The sequence below is a fragment of the Emydura macquarii genome, unplaced genomic scaffold, assembly GCF_026122565.2.
Source record: "Emydura macquarii macquarii isolate MOO-44397 ecotype Brisbane River unplaced genomic scaffold, CSIRO-AGI_Emac_v2 contig_2897, whole genome shotgun sequence".
NCBI lineage: Eukaryota > Metazoa > Chordata > Testudines > Chelidae > Emydura > Emydura macquarii.
This window is the reverse complement of record NW_027133034.1, coordinates 16343075-16365658: the sequence shown is the minus strand read 5'-3', so window position 1 is coordinate 16365658 and position 22584 is coordinate 16343075. Positions and strand designations below refer to the sequence as shown.

Here is a 22584-nt window from a genome sequence, read left to right as displayed (position 1 = left end):
GACACATTGCAGGACAGGACACGACTAAGTCATTCCCTGTTGTTTATCTATAGCAAATGATGTTCTCAGCTTCCAGCCCAACTTGCTTAAATTGGTACTAAAAAGCTATCTCAAAACTTTTAGTTAATCCCAAATACGTATTTTTAATACATACAGTTTCAGCCAGTTTATTTGTTTCTATGATCCTTTCTAGAATTCTATTGAGTGGTATCCCTAAATATGGCAATAGTTGCTGACTGTGACTTTACCTTGTCTCTTGATCTGATTAACTAGGTTTCTTCAGTGATTCATATAATTTATCAAAAACTGTTTTAGACTTAGCGTATAGAAGTTCAGAAATGCTACAAGCCAGTTCTTTAATATTTGATTCCCAAATACTTTTTTTTTCTGAAAACTTGGTCAGTCCATTTATCATCTCTGGATCCAGGGAATTTAACCTGTCAACAATTAAATAAACTGGAATAAAGATCATCAGGCATGATTTAGCAACATAGAAAGCCGCAGAACATTTCTCAAAAAAAGTGGCCACTGTGGTTTTGATTCCAATGTGCCTCAGTCTGGTTCTTCAAGGACCACATGTATAGAGACTAGCATATTTAAGTTTCTATGAACATGTAATCCTTGGCTTCTATGACTTCGTCCTCTCCTGGATCGTCTTCTACCCCTCTGACTGTTTCTTCTCCTCTCTTCCTTTCTCCTGGGAAGTTGCACAAGGTGCCATCCTTAACTCCCTCTTCTCCTTCTGTTGTACCCTGTCTGATCTCATCCATGTACATGGCTTCAATTGCCATCTTTAATCTCAAATCTCTCCTCAAAATACACATGTGCCATGCTGCATATTAAAAGACCAGCCAATTAACAATGGATAGACTGTGGAGCTGGTGGAGGATAACTGGCACTTTACCTTATTTACAGTAAGTTTTTTTTTAAATTCAGAATTTATATTGATGCAAAATTGTAAATATTTAATAGTATTTCCAAGCCTTTCTTGTGTCACTTGTCTTTTTAGACTGTAGACTCTGTGATGGCACTGCAATGCATCTTCAGGGTAATAGGACCCTGATCCTGGCCGAGGCCCTTGGGTTTAACTGTAATACAAATATATCATAATAATAATTAATAATAATTATCTTCTCTTATAGGATTTTCCACTGTGGCAAAAGTGAGGACACTTATCCATTCAAAACTGGGTGAAGACCAAGAACTCATTTCCCCTAGGCCACTAAACAAATCCTATTTTCAAAAATGGTTATGTATGCACTTTCTAAAAATTTTTTTACTTTTGGATAAATTCATACTGGCAAGCTAGTGGTGGAAGGCTCTATACCCACTGCCATGAGTTGAAGCCATCCATTCCCCCAATTAAATAGTATTCTTAAATCATTTATGTATTGCTGGTTGAGTTTGTAGTAGATTTCGTCATGAAAAAGGGACAATTTAAAGACATTTATTAGATTTAAAAAATCCTGACATGTCTAAAGGTTTACAGTGTGCAGCAATTCTACATTAGAGGTGAGATATTGGTTTGTATGAGCACAATTATTTAAAATAGATTATTTAAATAATTCTCCTTTCAAAATGAATGGCAACATTTCTCTCAGTGTGTGTTCTCAGGAGACTTGTCAGAGCTGATGTAGATTAACTTTCTTTGCCTGTATTCCAGGAAGGTATGTTTTCATGCATGATAATCCTTTGGTGGAGATGGGGAGCTCCTTATTTTGTTTGATAGATACTGTTGCCCCCTGGAGGGCAATTCTCAATTATCACAATATTAGAGTGAAACTTAAATTAAAACTTAGAAATGTTCTCTGTTATAAACAAAATATCCCCTTTGGCAATTAAAAATAGTGGGATTTTAATTAAAAGGGCTTATGAGCTTAGAAATAACTGATTTCTTTCTATGCTAATTATTTTTTGTACATTTGCTGTTTGGGTTGGCAAAATACTAGACAGTAAAATTTAATTGCTTTTTAATTGCTTATTTAATTTGTGTATAGTACTTGGGAAAACAGAGGAATTTTTGAACACTATAGATAACCAAAGTAGTAAGTTTGACTGTATCCACATGCACTGTGGGTGTGTTCCTACACAGCACTAGCGTTGCACGTGTACATGCGAGGAAATGGGATGAGCAAGAGACAGAGAGATCAGGGCAACCCAACCCTGGGTTAATGATAGTGTTACTGCTAAATTAATGCTGACTGGTAGCAGGGTGAAGGCCAAACGGACACGTAGCTAAACACCTTGCTTTCAAGCTGAGGATCACACTTAATTCTGTGTCTCCTCATTTGCCCTTTCAAACACCATCCCCATCTCTTTTCCAACATGTGCTCTTGTGATTAGGGGCTGAATTGTGCTTTATACAGAAAGGCCATAATAATGCGTGCAGTGAAGGAGCAACTTATGGTTGTACTGAGGGAGGAGTAATATACTGTACCTGTTTAAAGGGTGATCCTTATCCCCCCCGCCTCTTACCTCTGGGATGAAATCCTGGCTACACAAAACTCCCATTGGTTTCAATGGGGCCAGGATTTCACCTCCAGTTTCTGATTTTGATGCCTAGATACTAATATGAAGGATGTATTAGGAATGTCTAAGAGAGGCCATCATAGGTCACTAGTTCAAATTGGCCTCAGATTGTTTTCACCATCACTCCCTAGCATTCTGGATCAAATTTCAACTAATGCCCCTATTCATGCAGCTTGATACTCCTGTGTGTGTGGAAGGGTGGCAGAATCAAGCAGTAAATATTTAGTTACTGCAGGCATCGCTAATCACTATCTCTACTGGGATAAATTAGGTTGTATAGTACTAATTTATATACATATTTATTTTTATATGTTGTAATTGCTCCCTTAGTTTACACCAGTAATCTGACTGGTACTTCTCCACAAATACTGTAACTCTTAATCTTTTTCTCACATTCACAGTGTTACTATACACCTTCCTACGGACTCTTTTGTTGTGCGGGATGTTGGAAATTAGCTCTCTGTGTTCCTTCTCCAGGTTTTCTGCCACAAAGACCATTAAAATTCTAGAGGGTTGCTGTGGCAGTGAAGAAATCAAATGTATTCTAGTACAGGAAGGATCAGGACTAATGTTTTCCCATCTTTTGTATGCAGGTATGATTGTAAAGGGAAATGCTTCCCTTATTAATCTCCTATTTGCCCTCAGACTTGTGTTGTGGGTAATTATTAGAAGCATGCACCCAGACAAAAGTAAGACCATCCTGTTCTGAACCATCCCTTCAGGCTTGTTCATTCCATCAGTCTACCAACCTCATGCTGCAGACAGACTGACACAGTCGTCTGAGGTGCTATATTAAGGACCTTCTTTTTTGTCTTCAGGTGCTGTTTTTGATTTGAAGACCCTAGAACAATTGTTTCCCAAATGATGGGTCCCAACCCACCAATGGGTCATGGGGAGGTTCCAGGTGGGTTGCCACATCCAGGATCTGATGAACCTGTCCCTGGCCTAGAATACATACAATTCTGCTGGACCGGTGTGGCAGGGATGCCCCAGGGCAGTGTGGGGGTGGAGAGCAAGTCTGCCGTGCAATCACACTGTAGTGGCATGTCCTGTCCTGCAGGGCTGTGCCTGGCTCCCTGCTGTGAGTGTTACAACAAGGCGCACAGGGTGGCATCATCACTCAGGTTTGGCATGGCTGCCTTTCCATCAAATCTGAATGAGTGGCATTGCAACCCCTTGCGCCAGGTCACTCACTCAGATTCAGCCTGGCCCCTCTCCATCGTGACAGAGGGGTGACCTGCGCAAACCTGAATGAGGCTGTGACCCCGTGCACCCGGTCATAATGCCTGGAGTGGGGAGCAGGGTCCAGCCCTGCAGGACAGGAGATGCTGTTGTTGGGTGAGTGCAGGGTAGGCTTGTTCTCCAAAACCCACCCAAGACCTCACTTCTGCACTGGACTGAGATTAAGGTTGTGGTGTTGGAGTGGAGGGTGCATATATGTAATGGTGGATCACAAAAAAACGACAAAAGGCAATTGGTGGGGTGCCTAAGAAAAAAATGTGGGAACCATTGCCCTAGAATCTCTCTATCTCTGGGTCTTTATTTTCCACCTCCATTCAATGTGCATTCCATCCTAGCTCTTTAAGTGATTCACGTTTGTATGTGTAACCTGTATGCAGAGCTTTATTCAGGAATGAGTGCATGCTGAATTTCAGTAGTTCTGAAAGTAAACTGAGTGACCAGCATAAAATCTCTGAAAAGCAGAGTAAGTCAGTGTCTGTTTGAGTGCAAAGTCACATGCTTATTGTAGCTGTTCTCTGTCAGGAAGATCAGCATCACTTGCTATATATTCAGGCTTTAGAACAATTTATTGTAATATAAATTAAAAAGGTTACATTTTATCTGTGTCCAGGATTAAATACAATTCTCGCCCGACTCTTAGCTCAGAAACCAGGAAATTGTAGTTGAGGCACTCTCAATATGTACCCTAACTAATGAAAAGGATTAATTTCTGTCACAGGATCTTTTTGCTCTGCAGCATAACTCAGCTGAGTCACTACACAGAAGATAATTTAATTTTCTTGGGGACACACTAATGGCTTTGGTCACACCATGTGGGATAATACATAGAATTGTAGAAGATTGGTTGGAAGGGACCTCACGATCATAGAAAAAGGATTGGAAGGGACCTCAGAAGGTCATCTAGTCCAACCCCTGCTCAAAGCAGGATCAACTCCAACTAAACCATCTCAGCCAGGGCTTTGTCAAGCCACACCTTAAAAACCTCTAACGATGGCGATTCCACCACCTCTCTAGATAACCCATTCCAGTGCTTCACCACCCTCCCAGTGAAAAAGCTTTTCCTAATATCCAACCTAGACTTCTCCCACTGCAACTTGAGACCATTACTCCTAGTTTTGTCATCTACTACCACTGAGAACAGCCTAGTTCCATCCTCCCTGGTACCCCCTTTCAGGTAGTTAAAAGCTGCTATCAACCACCCTCCTCATTCTTCTCTTCTGCAGACTAAACAAGCCTAGTTCCCTCAGTCTCTCCTCATAAGTCATATGCTTCAGCCCCCTAATCATTTTGTTGCCCTCCACTGGACTCTTTCCAATTTGTCCACATCCTTTTTGTAGTGGGGGGCCCAAAACTGGACACAGTACTCTTATTGAGGCCTCAACAATGCCGAATAGAGGGGAATAATCACTTCCCTTGATCTGCTGGCAATGCTCCTACTAATGCAGCCCAATATGCCGTTAGCCTTCTTGGCAATAAGGGCACACTGCTGACTCATACCCAGCTTCTTGTCCACTGTAACCCCCAGGTCCTTTTCTGCACAACTATTGCCTAGCAGACTGGTCCCCAGTCTGTAGCAGTGCATGTGATTCTTCCGTCCTAAGTGCAGGACTCTTTGCTTGTCATTGTTGAACCTCATCAGATTTCTTTTGGCCCAATCCTCTAATTTGTCTAAGTCACTCTGTATCCTACCCCTGCCCTCCAGTTTATCTACCACTCCCCTCAGCTTAATGTCATCTACAAACTTGCTGAGAGTGCAATCCACCCCATCCTCCAGATCATTAATGAAGATGTTGAACAAAACTGGCCCCTGCACTGACCCCTGGGGCACTCTGTTTGTTACCGGCTGCCAACTAGACATTGAGCTGTTGATCACTACCCGTTGAGCCTGATGATCTAGCCAGCTTTCTATCCATCTTATAATCCGTTCATCCAACTCATATTTCTTTAAGTTGCTGATAAGAATACTGTGGGAGACTGTATCAAAAGCTTTGCTAAAGTCCAGGTATATCACGTTCACTGCTTTCCCCACATCCAAAGAGTCAGTCATCTCATCATAGATGGCAATCAGGTTGGTCAAACATGACTTGCCCTTGGTGAATCCATGCTTACTGTTCCTGATCACTTTCCTAATCACAAACACACACACATCAATTTATTTATATGGATAACACATGAAGTAATGATGGAGTTCATGCAGTAACATGTGAACCTGTGCAAATTCTACCTTTACTATTCCTTCCAATATTCTAACTTTACCAATAGTGACAAATGCAGTCCAGTGAAAAGCATTTCACCTACAGTTGCGCTTGATATTCCAGTCGTGACAATGTTTGGTTTCCAGGGAAATAATAAGCCTGCATAAAGACTGAGTTTTGACATTAGTGTTCAGAGACTAGGTTGAGGACTGGCAGTCTATGCAGGAAAGAAGCTGCAGGAATATTACAGAGGTCAAGACTGAGGTACATTGACAGCGTCATGTGGGGGCTGGACTGTGCAGCTAAAACTCAAATGAACACTAAGTGATGTAGCTAAAATAATGCGTATCCCTCATACAGCACTTTTCATCCAGAGATCTCAAAGCACTTGACAAAAGTGGGTAACCATTATGGTCCCTATATTATAGATGGAGAAACCGAGGCACAGAGGCGAAGTAGTTTGCCCAAGGTTACATACCAAGTCAATGGCACAGCCAGGGATATAACCGAGGTCTTCTGATGCCTTGTGAGGTATCCCATATGTTATATCACATTTCTTCCCTAAGTATATAAATAGTTGTTTGTAGTACATTACTTTACTTATTCAATGGTTAAACTTATTTTCAAAATAACATTGCTTTGGAAAGGGGGTGAAAATACTCATTTCTAATCGAAATGTTTCTTTCTGTTAAATCCTCCAGTTTAAGAATGAAGTGTTAGCTCTGGCCACACGGAAGGCTTAGGCTTTCCATGTCAGTATTAACTGGGTAATCTTCCTACTTTCTGATTCCTTTCTGACCACAAAATGTGAACTCAAATAGGTCTTATCTTAAAGCAATATGAAAAGCAAAACCTGTTTCTTCTTCATTCCGTGTGGTATTTACAGTTTTGGATATGAACAAAGTGTCTTCCAAAAAGGCGTTAATTGTCATCAGTTACAAATACCACAGCAGGGAAAGGAGAACTAGCTGTTTCTTTTGTTTGCAATGAAGGGCAAGCAGAGCCACAAATGGAAGATTTTTAATGAGAAAAAGAATTTATCAGCAATAGAGAAGTGGAATTCTAAATTGAAATAACCACATGCTGATTGCAGGAGTATCCTGAAAAGCATTGTTGAGGCGATATGGTGTGATTTACAATGAAGTGAGCTCTGTTTGGTCTACTACTGCAAAGAGATGGGTGGGAAAATGTAACTGGTATGTATGTGTACAGAGGAGTCTAGCAAGGCACTGTAAAAATTGTCAGGCCTTTTGCATTATCTGCTCTCCCCTCCAGGTAAAAATTTTTAAAGGATTTGCTGACCCCAAAACATACCGTACCTTGAAAGTGGACCAGTAATTCCATTCTCAACAGAGCTGAAAAACTATACACTGCAATATATGGCTGGAATCCTTGTATCACAAGGGCTAATCTTCTCATACAAACAGCCCTGAACCCCTGTGCAACTATTCAAGTTTAAGTTACTAAGGCTGACCGCAGAGAAACCACATAGGACCCATGGAAGGGGACAAAGACTTCCAATAAATTTCCAGTGGTTTAATGTAACAGCTGTTTCAATGCCTAATGCCATTAAACTTCAACTACATTGGTTACTGATTTTTTTAAGGTTACCTGATAGGCAGGTAATATAATTTCTGGGATAGTTTCCAGCCATAGATTTCTGGAGGAAAAAAAACCAGAAGTGAAGTGAAATCTTCTGTTCTCATCTACATTGATATAAATCCAGAGTAATTCCACTGACTTCAGCTAAATTATTTTGGATTTGCATTGTTGTAACTGAGAGCAACATTCTCTGATCTTTTTTTAATTTTTCAAACATCTATGGTAAAGTATCAAAAAAGATCTTTAAAAATGTGCCCAAATTAGCCTTTTCTCTCTCATTTGCTACATAACAATAAAGAAGAAACTTATTTTCTCAATTATTTTGAAAACCAGTTGACTTAAGAATTATTATTATGGCAAAAAGTGCTTATGGTTTAATCCTTTAGGATCCTTAATGTATAAGTGTTCAGGGTAAAACTCTCCACAGAAATAGTTAAAGACCCTATGCAGTAGCCTCACCCAGAGAGTTGTTAAGGGTAGTGTGTGGGTTAGATCACTTTCCTTTGTATGGCAGCTGAAGCTCTGGGATTCCTTTGTGTTGCACAGAGGAAGGATATATGTCCAGGCTGACCTTTCTAGGCTATGGCTATGTCCACACTGATGGTGGCAAATTCGCTGCCGTTAGATCGATCTTTCTGAATCGATTGAGTGGTCAGTGAAGACCCGCTCAATTGATCCAGACATCGACGCACTAAAACCACCCCCTCAAGTGGCGTAGTGCTGCGTCAATAGGAATGCATTTCCCTTTGGCACAGTGCAGTGAAAACGCTGCGCACAACGGAAGTTAAGAAGTCGACGGGAGTTACGCAAGCTACGCAGAGTGGCTTGTGTAACTCCCATCGACTGCTGCCGAATCACCAGGTAAGTGTAGACCTGGCCTATGTTATCTCCATGAGCAGCTTTGGACAAAGACTGTGTATTCATTACCACTTATGTCAGTCTAATTTATGTTGTTCAGGGGTGCGAATAAACCATCACCACTGACCAACATAAATTACACCAACCTAAGCGCCGGTGTGGACAGCGCTATGTCGGCAGGAGAGCTTCTCTCATCGACATAGCTGCTGCTGCTCGTTGGGTATGGATTAATTAAATCAATGGGAGAGCTCGCTCCCATTGGCTTAGAGCAGCTACATTAGAGAGCTTAAAGTAGTGCAGCTGCATTGGTCTGCACTCTGCACTGTCTAGTGTAGCCATCGCCTAGGACTATGGGTTTACCCACATGTAAAATGCTATAGTGGCACAGGTGCATCGCTGTAACGCTTCAGAGTAGACACCACCTACGTCAGCAGGAGGATTCTCCCATCAGCACAGGTGATCCACCTCACCAAGAGATGGTAGTTAGGTCAACAGAAGAATTCTTCCGTCGACCTAGTTCTTTCCCCAGGGACGTAGGTTGGCTTACCTACCCCTCCCTCCAGGGGTGTGGATTTTTCACACTCCTGAGAGATGTAGCTATGCTGAGGTAACTTGTCAGTGTAGATGTGCCCTAATGGTTTACCTCGTGTAAAACTCAGGGGACTGAATAAGAAAGAGGAGACTGTGTTAAGCAAGAGGGTGTGTGGAAGGCAGAGACAGAGTGCAAGATAACTGCTTCTGGGGACAGGGCAGAGGTGCTTTGCCTAAGGACTTGTCTTCATGTACAACACTACAGCGGCACAGCTGCACCACTGCAGCTACGTTGTTGTTAGTGCTTTAGTGAAGACACTGCTATGCCAATGGAAAGCTTCTCTAATCAGCGTAGTTAATCCACCTCCCCAAGAAGCAGTATCTACCTTGACTCGAGAAGTTCTCCCATCAACATAGTGCTGTCTACACCGGGCGTTAGTTCGGTATAACTACGTTGCTCAGGGGGGTGGATTTTTCACATCCCTGAGTGACGGAGTTATACCAATATAAGTCTGTAGTGTAGATCTGGCCTAAGTTTCTCCAAGAAGGGCATTGCTCCTGTGCCATCTGTTATCATCCCATTCAAGGCAACAGGATTTGTGCACATTTGTAAATTAACAAATGACATGAAGAAAATACGACTCACCGATTTTTCTTTCCCACATGAAACTGACCTTAAGGGCCTCAAATTCTGCCACTGCTCAGTAAAAAGGCAATGTTATTTTAAAAGAAATATTTTCACGGGCCAGACTTTATGCTATCCTTTCATTTAATTGTTGTTCTGATTGGTGTGGTTAATGCTATTAGGCAGAGATCTCCAATTCAACTGTCATAAAATATCAATTCTAATGAGCCATTTGTTGTTTTTACCCTACTGTAAGAGTTTAAAACGCTGTCCTTGGCCTACTGGGCAAGTGTGGCAGGAACTGAATGTGAAAGGTGTTTTGTCATGCAGCACAGTTGGTTAAAATTAGAAAACTTCTTATGTTAATGGTGAGCCTAAATAATTTCACTCTTTCGAAGAGAACACTGATTACATCTGGAAAATAGCTGATAATCCCAATAGCAAATTAAAGGTAAATTAACACCAGGTCACTGTAGTTTGCAAAGGAACATGGCAGCAGTGCCTTATTCTGACATCTGAGACCCTTGGCTGGGATTTGGGAGTGGCATGTCATGGTGGTGAAGGGCTTATTCACAACAGTGCAGCCTGGTTCCTCTGGATGAAGTGTTTGTGTTTCCAGAGTATAGCAACTTGCATGGAACTTGGAGGGAGGAGTACAGGTTGCAGGAGGGAGGAGTTTGGAGGAAGCACCAGGAAATCTGTCTGTGTGCACATGGCTAGAATGATAGCTGCAGTTGTAGCATCTCTGTAGTTTTACACTTTTACCTGTCAGTCTATGGGAAATCTTGTGCACTGAAGGTGATTGACTTATTCCATTTATAAGCAAGAAAAATCTAACTGATCTTGCAAACACTTAAGAAGAAGAAGTTTGCTCATGTGGAGATAGGAAGTATGGGAAGAGTTCCTTCAGCGGGTGTTGGCGGGAGAGTGGAGAAGTAACCTGCAGGAGATGGCAGGGTGCCTGTCCATTGCAGCACCAGCATAAATGCCCATGATAGAGAGGTCAGTTGGAATCAGACCTCACTGCTTCAGAAGCCCCAGTTTATATCAGCACCACATAGGTGCATACGGGGTCTTAGATATTTCCTCTGCTCTGCCGCCCCAAATCCACAGATGCAGAGATTGAACCTCGTATTGCCCCTGCCAGCAGATGCATTTTTGTGCACCGTCATATCTATGCATATACCTGAGAAGCTGGCCCTTTAACTTTTCAATGAGAGCCTTAAATCATTTTGCAGGTTGTTTTTTAAGTAATAAGTGGTTTAGTTTTCAGATGTTGTGATTTAGTTTTATATCTGGATGTGATTTTCCATGGCTGGAATGATCTGAAGTCTTTTAATGCTGGGTTTTTAAGTAAGGTGACTAGAACATTTTCATTAGATGTGCTGTATGTATAAATTTTATACTATTCCACTGTTTTGTAGATAAGAGTTCAACAGCATCTGTGTGGGTTGCTGGGGATTTTGTCACTAACTCCGATTACTGTGGCTAAATCTATCTGCATCACAATATTTACAGATAAATTTGTTCCAACTGTATCAAATCATAGTAATTTTTTATTGCAAACCTGGACTGACCTAATTTTAGATCAGTGTTTTTCACTGATAGTATCTAAAAATGTAATCATGCCATATCCTTATAGCAAGTACTGTACTGACTGATCTCACGCTTAACTGAAGATACGTTATAGGGAATTGCTGTGGCCTGTTCACATAGCCATAACATCTTTGTGAAATCATCCATTGAAATCCCTCTCCAGAGGAGACCAATGTAGTTTTAGAGGTGCTTTTTTTTTTTTTTTTTTTTTTTAAAGATTTAGTCTGACTTTTGATTAAACATATTTGTATAAAAGAACAAAGAAACCAGGCGTGGAGGTACTTGGAACCAAAATTGTCATAGCTGAAGTGAAATAAGTGGAATTATAACATTGTACATCAGCTGAATATTTGTCCGTTTGGTCTTTATAAATGTATTTAAGTGGAATGAGGGGCAAACTGTGTTTAATCAGAAAAATGAGCTTGCCCCAGAGTATAAGTACAATTGAAGGCTCAATGGCCAGAATGATTGTTTTTGTTTCCGCTAGTGCCTGCCCCATCATTAGGTGGGCCCTGCTTATGCCTGTCATTTCATGGAAATACCATAAGTACCACTGCCAAAAATGTTATTTCTGAGTATGATGCACTGCACAGGAATTGTATTTTGTACAGTAATTGAAATGTCATAGTGGAGGGATTAGGCATACCAAATGTTTTCCAAGTACTTTGTAGGTAGCATTTTGTTCTAGTACCTTAATCATTTTATCACTTAAGGATGGGATTTTCAAAAGTGCTCTCCATTGGCCTAACTGCCGCCAATGAATTCAATGGTAAAACTCCCATTGACTTGCCGGGTGATCAGATAGCAAGTGAGAACAATTGGTGTGGGCGGTAAAGGGAATTTATATAAGAAAAAGCCATCAATATCAGGACTGTCCCTATATAATCGGGACCTCTGGTCACACTAAGTTAGGTCAACTCTGAGCACTTTTGAAAATCCCACCCTGAATGCCCAAAAGTGAGGCATGGAGCATTCCAGGGCTGCCTGTACCTCTGCCCCAGCTGGCCTGCTGGTAGAATTGGGAGGTGTTTGAAAAGCCCCTTTGCTAATGCCATCAGAGCAGCTCCTCCCTGCCCCTATTGTGCCAGCTGTCAGGATTGGAGGGGCTGAGTCTATCTCCAAGACAAGTCCTGCTCACTCAGGGAATTCTAGATGTCACTGCCCATCGCCATCCTGTCAGGGGTTTACTGCTACTGGCACTTTTGGAAGCTGTGGTGAAGAAGAGGGTTCTGCCAGCTTCACCTACATAAGAGTGAATTTGGTCCCCGAAAACTATTTAATGTGTAGATTTTAATCCAAAATCAGAATTTAGAATATTTTTTTGGATTTGGAGATTGGCGAAGACCAAATTGATGATATTCTACTGCTGTGCCAGGGAAAGAGGTAGTGAGCTTAATCTTATGTACCTCAGAGGCCCATGGGAGAATACCAAGTCACCATCTGTGGCACTTAGTAAATGTCTTGGAACATGACCAGGGCATTAATAATAAGCCGGAAGTACTGGAGTTCTTCCCCATTCCCAGTGATCACCAATTTGCAGACTGTGCAAATCCTCACTGGGCAGATGAGTGAGGGGAAGGAGGCCTTACTGCGGGTTTTTAGTAAACCACAACATTTGGTTTCTGCAGTGACCCTTTCTTTCATTAATGCAGTTTTAAGAGGATTTTCCATAGATTTTTAAGGCCAAAAGGGACCATTAGGATTATCTAGTCTGACGTGCATTACACAAGCCAGACATATTCATCAAGTGCAACTCTTTTGTATTCAGATTTCTAAAATTCTTCAAGAGAAAAAAATTCTAGAGCGTTAAAGATTTTTACGGCTATTCTGTCTCGCACGTGTGTACTCATCTCCCATTAATGTCTATGGTGTTTATGCATGCATAGGTACCCATATAGCTTCAGGCTAAACTCTGTTGCCCTTTATTCATACAAGTTGTCCCCTCACATCGTTTGAATATGTGCCGTGAATGAAGCAAGGAGGATTTGGCCCTATTTATAAATCTTGACCCCAGTTAATAAATATCTTTATGCTTTCAAGCAATGTGCAGTTATGAGTGTAAAATGGCTGTGTGTGGAAGGAGGTCCTGTTTTCCCAGGTGTTTTCTCTATCACTTAGAAGATGATGTTAGCATGAGAGTGAGGTTTTTAATTTAATTCAGGATGGAGGAGTTGATATAGCCTCTCCCCTTAAAATCTGCTACCCTCCAGCCATACCTGGCGCTCCCATTGATGCTAAAGAGGATTGAGGGCCTGGATCAAAGGCTGTAGTTGGCTGTAAATACTGAATTATTTATCTTGAAATCAACACTAAAAATCCAGTCACAGAGCAAAATCCAAGTGTCAAAGAAGCAAAAGGTACTTCAGGGGCACAGACATTTATATTTATATCATATTTCCATGAAGGAACCAGTGGCTGAAATTGACAGTTGAACAGTTGTGCTCACATAGAGCATGTGAGCATGTGTGTGTATTTCTGCTAATAAAAACCAGAATTCTCCTATAATTAGGAGTAGCAGATGGTGAGGTCCTGAGCTTTGCGCACCACAAGAGTTCACACCTGTTCCTTTCACAAAAATAGGAGTATATATATGTGTGTGTGTATATATATGGCCTCAGGTTCTCTGATTTTGCACACGATTCACCTAAGATGGAAACACAGGACTTGATTGATATCAGCATTAAACAAGCTGGGTTTTGGTTTTTTCCCCCCCTTTAACCAGACCTGAAAAGCAGTCCCAGGCTGTGGCTTCAGCAACCGGCAGAGTGAGGCCAGCTGAGTTGTGTAGACTCCCACAAAGAGTGTCTTGCTTCCGGCAGATGTCCCAGATACCAGAATCCCACCACAAAAATAGTTGCGTAAAATATTGTGTGTTCTCTCTGACTTGACAGTGATGGGACTGTTCCGTTTAGCTGGGCTTGTGGAAATATCCAGAATGAGCTGTGGCTTGTGTCCAGTAAACCTCTCTTCATGGTGCAGTGAAATGCCTATGTGTAAGAATGAGAAAGGGAAAGGATGTGTGGCTGGGCTCCCTGCCCCCTTTTAATGTTCAACTTTTTAAAATGTGGGTCCGTGTTCCTAACTGACTCTTTTTTATGTAGGCCTGTTGCCAGAAGGGATGGAAGAAAGAAGGAAGGACACAGAGGGATTTGGGGTTTTTGATACATTTTGAGGGTGTTATAACAGCTTCAGGAAAATTAGAACATAGAGCCAGATTCTCAGCTGGTGTAAACTGGCATAGCCCCAGTGACTTCTGTCAGCTTCTGACAGCTGCTGATGTTTACTCTCGCAAGATCTGGCCTAGGAAGAATTTTTAAAATTAAGCAGAGTATTTTGCATTGTATGTTATGAAATAACGAGGAGATAAGAAGTGATAGCAAAGATTCCACTCCCTGAGCTGGACAGATTTCTTGGAGCTATAACACTACTGATTCTCTCTAACATTGCTTTTTTCTCTTTACTGCCCTGTTTCTAATCTTATGTCTCTTTACCTTGTCTTTGCTGACTGGGAGCAGAACTGTGTTAGTCTAACCTGGATTTCCTAGGAACTCTGAGCACCTTTCTGTCCAAATCATGCTACCAATTATCCCCAAATGCACAAAACAATCCTTATTCACATTGGTCAGTGAAAATGTACTAGATCCCTGCTTTCAACAAATACTCTGCTCCCAGTGTGGACAAGGCCTTCTATTCCGCTTACTTCATCTCACTTTATCTGCTTTTAGAACCCATCTCTCTTTCCCCCTCTCTGTTGCCTAAGCTTCCTGGGTCTCATGCTCCACTGCCTTGCACCATATGAATTCATTTACATAGGTGCAAAGGGGGTGAAAAATCTGCCAAATTAGACTGCACAAAGTATAAATGACTCCACCAGATGAAAGTCAGTGGAGATAAAACCCTCTCTCTCTCCCCATCTTTCTCTCTTGCTCTCGTGTTTTCAGAACTCTGCTAATCTTTCTCCATGTGGTTAACCTCCTCTCTTTCCCTGGGCCAAATTTCAACTGGAGCTGATCTGGCTCCCTGACTGTGTAAGTTTTTTTAATTGCCTTCCTCCAGCCAACCTTAGACAGAGAGTATTACACAGAGCTCAAGCTCTTTTCTCTCAGGACATCTCAAACCAGGGGTAAGTCTCCATTTTGTCTGAGTTGCACTTGGTTCAGGAGTGGAAGGGGGAGAAGGGGTAGAGGGGATTTTATCAATTCTTGGCATCTTCCCATATTCTTGGGCAGCCTGGGGGGCCAGTTTGGCTGTTGGTGTCAATTAGAATAGCATTGCTATGCTCTAACTTCTCACTCTGCTGCAAAGGTCCAACCCCCTGTTCCTGCTATGCTCGGGGCTCTGAGGATGGGTGAAGTAGAACTGACTGTGGTACAACAATAAACTTTTATAGTAATAATGTGGAATTCCCATGAGCCTCAATCCTATGCATAGGGGTGGATTGTTGTGGACCAGCTGCATCATCCATCTGTATCTATATTAGTAATCAAGTTTTAGGAAATTATTATTATTAGTTATTAATTGTATTGCCCTAGAGGCCCCAGTCAAGATGTGGCCCACAGTTTGCTAGGGGCTGTACACAGGTAATGAAAAGACAGTCTCTGGCTCAGGGAGCTTTCAATATAAGCATACAATGAGAGATTATAGGTGGATTCAACAGACAGATGGGAGCACAAGGCAGCAGTGAGACAATGATTTCCTTCTTTTCTCCCCCTTTATCCATTTTAGTTAGTTTTAAAAAGAATTTTCAGTGCATGTGATATTCATAGAAAGTACTAGGTGATTGATAGCTGTGAAGACTGAAGCCCTCTGCTCATGCAAGGTCCCAATGCAGAATGGCAGTAGCAATGCAAGATTCTTTCCATTTACCCACCAGTTTGCTTCAGCATTGGGATCGCCTGCAGATGGAAGAATAATTCAGACTCTATGCTCATTCACGTCCCTCTCTCTCTCTCTCTCTCTCTCTCTGAAAAGTTTACAGTCTCAGTCTCTGTTTGATGGCAGCTGCAGCCTTTTCATTTGCAAAACACAGTTTGTTTTCAAATGGGTCATGAATTTTCCTACTCTTGATGGAAACATAAAGAAATCCCTGTTTCATTTTTTGTTGATATTTCTTGTTGGAAACATATTTATGTTTTAAAAAACCCCTGTCGTTTAAACAAGCATCACTTCTGCTTTTGGAACTCAGAACAGATTGTTAACAAAGTAATATTGTTTCCTACACACAGTGCAAGAAGTTGACACACTGCAGACAGAGAGTTCTACAATGTGAGGCAAATCTCCTTGTGCTGTCTAAGCCATGTTATGTTCAAGGCTTATTAATTGGGGTGTTGTAAGTAGTTTCTTTACTTTACATGGAGTGCAAGGTGAGATGATACAGCACAAGAATAATGCAACACAGACTGCAGAAACAAACTTTTACAGTAACATTGCTTAACAGCTTCCCAAATAAGGTCAAAGAGCTGTTTTCATGTATTGATTGAGCCTGATCTTTATGCATTGACATTAGAGAATGTTGTTTGATTAATTATTTTATAGTTTGCCATTTTTCTTTTCTCCCGTTATCTGAAATACATCTTAAGAAGTTTGTAATAACATTATCCAGCATTCAAACATCCCAGTTTGGTCAATGGGAAAAGGAGAAAAAACACTAGCTATAGAAGGGACAGTAAGGACCAGTTTCAGCCTTTCCTGTCCATGAAGGTATCTCTGTTAGGGGCCCGCACATTTGCCTGTCAGGGCATTGAAGGGCAATCTGTTTACACTACAGATAGATCTCCAAAGGCTTAAAAGCATCTAAGTTTTCCATAGGCCTGTGTGTTGGGTCTAAATTGCTTGACTGTGGGTAAACTTCAAAATCCCATTGAAAGGCATTTAAACCTCAGCTCCTTAGGCACTTCTGTAATTTTTACCTTGTAACTTTGTTTTTTAAAGGGCTTGTTCTTGTAAAAAAGAATATAAGCATTAAAACAATATTAACATAATTTTTCTTGTACCCCAAAATCAAGCTTCAATAGCTAATGAAAAAACATCAGTGTCTGCACTAGCACGGTAAGGACAGTATATAAGGCATGAAGAGTTTAAGATATGCTTCTTTTAGATTAGTGTTGAAAAACTGCCAAGGGGCTGTGCACACAGAAAAATGCTGTTGGAACAACATGCAAATAGCTGGACTTGTTGAAACAAGCCCAAACCAAATTATTAATTACAGATGATTTCATCAAATCAAGTCTGAGGCAAGTGCAGTTTTGCTTATGGAGGGAGGTAATATAATGTCACTGCATCAAAACAAGAAAATAGACTTCAGGAGCTAAATTCACCCCTGATGTAACTTCAGGCAAGCAGGATTATACTAGGGATGAACATTACTAACATCATAGCATGTTTTTTTTACTTCTGTGGTACGTTCCTGCATGCCATCTTTCTTAAGAGGTTAGCTACAGCCTTGTGAAGGCCAGTCTAGAATTATTTAATAAATTCTCTGTACCTCAGGAGATTTTCAAGGCACGTCCACTTAGGACTTGGGCAGTTAATGGCCATGCCATCATATTGATGAGACATGCTAGACCAAGTTCTGCTCTCATTTATGGCCATGCTATCCCATTGAAAATAACAGGGAAGCATGGTGCAGATACTGTCCCAGCTCCTCATCTTGTGTCTTAAAGATCTATTATCCAGCTGCAAAATATTTGCTATGGGCGCCTCAGCCTGAGAGAAACTTTTATCTTTTTTCCCGCAGAAACATCAATATTATTTAGATAGTGACAGAAAAAAAATTTCCAAACAAATAAATCCATGCAGGATTTTTGTCTCAGCTCAGAATGAGTTTTTGTCCATTTTTTTCATCCTTTTTATAAAACATTTTTTTCATGTCTGTCATAAACACATAGCGGTAGTCATAAATGCTATAAGTTGACTGCTCTGGTTACATTAGGGTTGCTCCTGTAACCCTTTTCCTCATAAGAGTAATTCTTAGTTGTTAGTACAGTGAGTCCTGGCCAAAATGAACATCGTTCATCAGAGATGGATTCCTTTAAGTGAGCATGGACATTCTACCAAGAGGAAGCCAGCTGACTGTGCAATCCTTACACTGTCTTCAAATACATCTGTAGTCTTCCTATAATCAAATTGTATATTCTCCATACAATATTTGATTTCTCTCCTGAGTTGTAGTTGATGGGCTCCCTTGCCTTGTTTTCTCATACTTGGGACTATTCTTGCAATAAACTTGTGCCTATTTTGAGATTATTTATTTTTATGTTCACAAATTTTCCTAAAAGTAGTTTAACAGTGGTTTAAATTCCCTAACTTGGAGGCAATACACTTCCTCTTAGAAGTCTTGAAGACTAGCGAGCAGGTAGAAAATCAGAAATTTTAATACTGATTCTACAGTCTAAAGAGAAATTGGTAGCCAGAATGAGGTGTGTGTAGAGTTATAATAAAGTGAAAGATTCATGTCAGCTTTTTGCTGTGAGAAGGTTCCTGGGAAAAATAATTCTTCGTGGTCCCAAATACAATCAATACAAACCAAAACCATTATTCCATTCAAGTGAGCTAGGAAGAGAAGGAAGCAGTATAGGGCATGTCAATAAGCATGAGGCTCAGTTTTTTAAGCTCAAGGCCTCCAGATTGCATTTAGACAAGGGCATGAAGACAGTTTGAGAAGTATTATAGGATCTACACAACCTGGGAAATTGTAAAACCGACATCCTTAAGAACAATTTCACTAACTCTGTTTCCGTTGGTGTCTAGCACAATGAGGCCATGATCTTCATTAAGACCTCTAGGAAGGATCATAGTAAGACTACTACTGCTAAAAATAATGAGAAAAATAAAAAGACACTTCATTTAAGTGTTCAGAATTAAGAACTGGACAGTGAAAACTGATTGTTTTCTTTTGGTCATGTTCCATAATAGAAGTACAAGGTGATCACCTGTTGACATTTAATGTTGACATCTTCACATGGCGTGTAGTTAACCTTAACCTTCATTCCAGCACTCACAGACCATCTGGTTCCTTTTTGATCAGAGAAGTCTAACTTTCTGATATTGTTAAACACGTCTAAATTTTTCACTACCAAGAGCAAACTTTACAGACCCTGGCCACTAGAACCTTTTCTGAACTATTTTTTAATTGTTTGGACCCGGATTCGTAATGAATGAATATTGATTGTGGTTTTTATGTGCCAAAGTACACCAGGTAGAAGCTTGAATAATTAATATTTGCACTCCTATTTGCACTGGGGTCATCATATATTTTGTTACACTTTATTTTTTTTAACCAAAACATTCTTTCCTCTTGCTAGAGGTAAGCAGAGTCTGACTTGAAATGAAACTCAGTGCCCTGTATAAAAGTTCAGCCAATTTGTAACCAATTAAAGCACATTCTCTCTGAAGAGAGCTGCAAATCCCTTTGCAGATTCTGTTCAAAAGTCAAAGTAAAAATCAGCCACCTCTCTATGTTCTCAGCATCTGATACGATAGATCAACTATTGTAATAGACTTGGGGGGGGAGCTAGTCTCAGGAAATTGGTCACTGGATGTTTTGTTTTTTTTAATGGAGGGGAATGCACACACTACGCTCAGTGTCCTTAATACACAGGCTAGAATGGACAGTTTCTGATTTATTTCTCAAAGTTGATTGGAGAGGGCACCTCAGGGACCCAAGGACAGCAAGAGAAGGTCATTTAGCTACAAATGATGGGATGGGGCTTTTTTGCTCACTATGGCATTTACATAGTATTGGTATGTTGAGGGCAGAGGAGTGCTTTTCTACCCCAGGAAAGACTGTCTGAAAGGGTTTTGTCTGGAAATTGGGCCCACGAAGTATGGCTATGCCCAGATTTAAAATTTCCACTAAAACACTGTCAGTTATAATCCCTTATGTTTAGGGACTATAAAAGCCTGTGATGATAAATTTCCCCTCTGAATTAAAATCTAACCTGTGAGTCTGTAAAATGATTCATTTTCTGTAACATAAACAAAAAAGTCATCATGAGAATCAAACTGTAAAAACCATAAAATAAAATAATATTAGGAGCAACTAGTCTATTTTGCCTTATCTTAATTTCTGACAAGCAGTTTGTCGCATTTCTAAAACTAGGACTTTCTCTGCCTAATATTCCATAAAACCTCTCCTATGAAAATGGTTAATTATGCCCTACTCATGACCTTTCTATTATTCCTATACATTTACATCAAACATAGTATATTTGTTTAGCTAAGCTAATATGGTCATTGACTTTCAAATTAGTACTATATATTACTCCATTGTACTGCACTTTGATTAAAAGTAAAAAACTATGTAAATGGAGTTTCTGCTTAGAGTTCAGAAAAGTCAATCTCAAAATACAGTATTGTGCATCTCAACTAGGCAAAGGCTCAAAGCACAAAACTTACATCCACATCTGAGTCTCGATTTCAGACTTCTCCATAGTTCAAGGGTGTTTCGATCTGCATTTTTGATTTGGGTCCATCTGTAATTTGAACAGCTCATTTTGATTGATTTCAAATGTTTAGTACAGTTCTTGGAATTGTCAATATGTTAATGCCTTCAGTCAAACAATTTCTCTGATCATGGAACTAAAAAGAAAAATTTATGCTATAAACAGGTGCATGTGAAAAGAGAGGTTTATGTGATTATTCATAAAATGTAGGAGCTACAGAGTAATTTGGAATTAATTTATTCATAACAGCAGAAAAACTTTCCTTTTGCCTACTAAAGATTTTCATACTTTCTTTTTTTCTTCAGTTTCTGTTGTTCTGTATAACCTGTATGGATTATTTTAGCGTTGTAAGAGTCCTAACTTTTTTTTTTTATATATATATATTTAAGTCTCTACAAAATGCTGGGGTTTCCTTTAAAATAGATAATGCAAATTCCTCAAGGATGATATCAAAGCTGTCCTCCAACTTTCCTGAATAACTATGTAAGTGTTTGAATGTAAGTCTGAATTCTACTGTTTATGTAGTAGCTAAGTATTTTGCTAGTGCAGATACAATCCTTACATAGTGAAATTTTGTGAAGTTTTTGAAAAAGCTGCTAATTTTTTTTTTACTTTGGAAGGTGGAGCTGTGGACCCTGTGGGGCTGTTTAAAGCCATTGTTTAAAGAAACCAGAAAGGAGGGCCTTTTTGTGACTCTTCTCAGTAGCAGGAAATAGAGCATTAACTTATTCTTACTTCAGTGTCTTCAGTATCTGTCCACATGAGATTCCCATCTCAAACCTCCCTAAAATGAGCTTGAAACAGGCTGGCAGCAGCTTAATATTTAATTAGTTTCATGGTACCAAATCCTGTACTGTCTTGTACAGACTTTGTTGAAAGCTCTGGATATGCAATTGAAGGCAGAAAAGATTTGGCATCTAGTCATGTAAGAGAAGACGAATGCCATTGGCAGATTAGGTCCTCTATTGTGACTTCATTGAAGCAATGTGCCTGGAACATTTTGAAAACAATTCTGCCATGGGATCTGTCAGCTTTATGCCATCTTCCAAGAAAAGATGCTCTTTAAAGCTAGGTCCTTCATGTTAAATGGATTAAGAACAGACTGACTGACAGATGTCAAAAATTGTTGTCAATCAGGAATCATAATCAAGTTGGGTGTGATGCTAGTGGTATTCTGTAGGGATCAGGTACTAGACCAGGTACTAGTCAACATTTTGATGAATGATGTGGAAGTTAATATAAAATCAATGCTGATAAAAATGTACAGATGACACAAAGATTGGGGGAGTGATAAATAATGATCAGGGGAGAACAGTTATACAGAGCAATTTGATTGCTTGGTAAGCTGGGCCTAATCAAACAAAATTAGTTTTAATACAGACAGAGGCAATGCTATACATTTAGAAACAAAGAGTGCAGGCCATACCTATAGAATGGGCAACTGTATATTAGAGAGCAGTGACTCCAAAGAAGATTTAAGGGTCATAGTGTATAAACAACTAAACATGAGCTCCCAGTGTGATGCTGTGACAAAAAAGGCTAATGTGATCCGTGGACATATAAAAATAAGGCAACACTTTTAACAGTAAGGGTGATTAACCATTGGAACAAACTATCAAGGGAAATGATGGGTTCTCTATCTCTTAATATCTTCGAATCTAGAATGGCTCCCTTTCTGGAAGATGTGTGTTAGTCAAACACAAGTTATTAGGCTCAATGCAGGGTAAAGTGGGTGAAATTCTCTGCTCTGTATTACACAGGAGGTCAAATTAGGTGATCTACTGGTCCCTTCTGGCCTTAAAATGGATGAATGCTGGTGATGCTAGATCTAAGCAATCAGGTGTAGGTTGACCCAAATATATTACTAAATCCATTACATGCTACTATCTACGCACTTGTTTCAATTTAAGACTTGAACCTGCACCCCTGAAATCAGTATGGGTTTTACCATTGACTTCACTAA

The 22584-nt window shown here is 40.2% G+C and overlaps 1 long non-coding RNA gene across 1 annotated transcript in view; it reads left to right on the top strand.

Annotated features, from left to right (window-relative positions):
* Nucleotides 1-1342, top strand: part of LOC137167247 (uncharacterized) — a 63961-nt gene extending 62619 nt beyond the window's left edge. The window contains exon 3 of the long non-coding RNA XR_010924068.1: nucleotides 1143-1342. This is a non-coding gene — a long non-coding RNA (uncharacterized lncRNA). The remainder of the gene's footprint in view (nucleotides 1-1142) is intronic.
* The last annotated feature ends 21242 nt before the right edge of the window (nucleotides 1343-22584 follow it).